We start from the raw sequence: 3,190 nt of genomic DNA on the forward strand, positions 1-3,190 counted from the left end.
CATATAGTGTTTGCATGAAGCAAGCAATGTAGAGTAAACATGACTCAATGTGCTTGCCAGCCTACACATTATAAGAAAAACAGGCTCACCACATGCATATATCTGGTAAAAATTATTGACCCACAACTGATACATGTAGATGCTCTTACCACTTTTCATAAATTATTAATAAAATGGCTTTAGGGTTAGTTTGTAGAGGTGGGCGATACCAGAAATTTTGAATCGATACCGATACCAAGTATTCTGAGTCTCAGTATTGATTGTATCGAGTAGTGAATGAGTAGTCAGCTACTGCGCATGAACAAATAAATTATAATTAGTTATTAATAAAAATGAAGAGAAATAAGCTGCCATTTTGTAATTATTAAAGGGTGTGGCCATAAGTATGATGTCAAAAATAGGTGTGGTGGGGCGTGGTTACTTACTACTCGATACCAGGATTTGGTATCGAGTACTTGGTATTGAAGGCCTGGTATCAGATATATGAGTACTTTGGTATCGTATCGCCCACCTCTATTAGTTTGATAACAATTATACTTAATGACTACATACATGTAATTTACAGGCCAGTGAGGCTACACATGGATCTTGAGTCTAACATGAAAATGGTTGGGAAGAGATATCCTTACTATGCCAAATACACTGTAAGACCTCTCCCCTACTACATGTAGATACATGTACATAATCATCTCTTCCCTTTTTCTCTCACAGGTTGGTTGTACTAAGGCTGGGGTTCTAAATGGGATTAAAATTGATGTGTTCACTGATGCTGGCTGCAGTAGCAATGACTCCTACTTACCTTATGCACTAAGGAACCTTGATAACAGTATGTACCTACATGTATATGCCATACTGTATAGTGCAAAATTTTCAAGTGCTGTAAATTTCATGGATTTCATGATTTTTAAAGATTTGCAGAAATTACTATCAAATTATTATGGTACAAGATGGCAGGAGGCATAAATTCACGAAGATGTAATCTGTGAAATAGATCTTTAGGCAAATCTGCAAAATTTACAGCCCTCAAAAATTTTGCGCTATATGGTAGTACAATAATTACAATGTACATGTATGTCTTCTTTCTTATTGTAGCTTACAACTGTTCTAATTGGTCGATAACACAGACTACCTGCAGAACACACACTCCCAGTAATACTTATACTAGGGCACCTGGTGAGAATTTACAGGCACCAAAATACATACGAACATACTAAAACAATATTATGTACTAATTTTGTAATGAATTTTGCTGGAAATGTCATTTTTTTGTACTCTATATGCCATATAATTTGTGGGGATTAAATTTCACGAAGTTAAAACCCGCACAATAGCATGCTGATCGTAGTAGGTGTGGTAATTACATTAAAATCACAAAATTTTCCTTTGCAAAAATAAAATTTTGCACTCACAAAATATATGACGTATACAGTATTTTCAGCTTCGAAATCCACTCACTGTAACTAATAGCATTCATTGGTAACTGTATCGTTAGGGTATCTGCCTGGTGTGTTCATTATTGAGTCACTACTGGATGATGTAGCTACCAAGATAGGCATGGATGTCGAGGAATTCAAGCATGCCAACTTTTACAAGAAAGGAGACATTTCTCTTCTGGTAAGCTATTACCATTTTTTTCTTTTTCTCTTTGCCTTTTGCTGTATCTTAAATGTATCTTTTTTCTCCCTTCCTCTTTCTTTCTCTGTCTCTCTCTGTCTGTGTCTCTCTCTGTCTCTCTCTCCCTTTTGCAGTCATTCCCACCAAAGGGACAGGCTTTGACATACTGCAATATTGATGACCTCTGGCAACGTAAGTTTACGCATGCACATAAAACTGGATACCGATACATGTACAATCAAGATCTTCTTCTCTTGTGCTGTAACTTACAGAATATTTAACTCTCATAGAAATGATGAAGACCGCAGATGTCCAGGCTAGAAAAGACAAAATCTCAGACTTTAACAAAGTAACACTGAATAAAACACTTACAACACTCAGTATATGATTTAATAACACATTTCCTGTAGGCTAACAGATGGAGGAAGAGAGGGTTGTCTGTGGTCCCATTGAGATATGGTCTAGAATGGAATGGGACTAATAGCACTGTATTGGTTAGTGTGTATTCTGGTGATGGATCAGTCTCTGTTGTACATGGAGGAGTTGAGATAGGACAAGGAATTAACACTAAAGTAAGTTTTAAAAATAAAGTACAATAAATACTATAATACCGTATAGTGGAATATTTTTATGGCCCAAAAATTTTGCTGATTCATTCAAAATCTATTTTGTGGCTTTAATTTTTGTGATTTCCTATTTTTGGGCGTATTAAGTTTATCTTTGCGCATTTTATTTTTGTGTCATAATTTGTAAATTTTGAAAAATGGGAAATCCATGAAAATTAGATTGCCACTATATGGTAATAATGTTATAAAATCAAAAATAGAATGAATGTATTAAAAATTAACTTACAATGTTCTTTTTGTGAAGGTTGCACAGGTCACTGCCAGTACTCTTGGTATTCCATTGAGCTCAGTTACTGTTGTACCTACTAATACATTCACAAGCCCCAACAACACTACAACTGGTGGTAGTGTTACCAGTGAGATCAACTGTAAAGTATGTCATTCACAATGTACATTAATAATGTAAAAAATTATAATAATTTTACCATTACGCAGTACTTTTAGTCAGGCAAAATTTTACCGCTGCATTTCTATTATAAAGATATTACCTTAATTGTACCATAACAAGAGTAGATCTACATGTACTTTGACCATAATAATAGAAATTTTACTGTATTTCTATTAATTTCTACAGGGTGCACTGTTAGCCTGCCAGTCGTTAAAGCAAAGACTTGATAAAGTGAAGGAAGGATTGATAGCAGATGGTGTGTCTGATCCCACCTGGCTACAAATAGTACAAAAAGCTTTCTCCAGTGGAATAGACCTCTCAGAGAAACACTAGTAAGCAATGGATTGTATCCCTACCTGATTTTAGCCTGATATAACTCCGCAGTGAGTTTGCTACTAATGAGTTATTTGCTGCCTATAATGCTTATGGGACCACAGTGACTGAAGTAGAGCTTGATGTACTGACAGGACAAACTGAAATATTAAGAGTTGATCTTTTATATGATTGTGGAGACAGGTACATAAGCATGCATATAGTATCACTATTCACCATCTTCCTACAG

The sequence above is a fragment of the Amphimedon queenslandica genome, unplaced genomic scaffold (assembly GCF_000090795.2).
Source record: "Amphimedon queenslandica unplaced genomic scaffold, v1.1 AMPQUscaffold_12001, whole genome shotgun sequence".
Taxonomy (NCBI): domain Eukaryota; kingdom Metazoa; phylum Porifera; class Demospongiae; order Haplosclerida; family Niphatidae; genus Amphimedon; species Amphimedon queenslandica.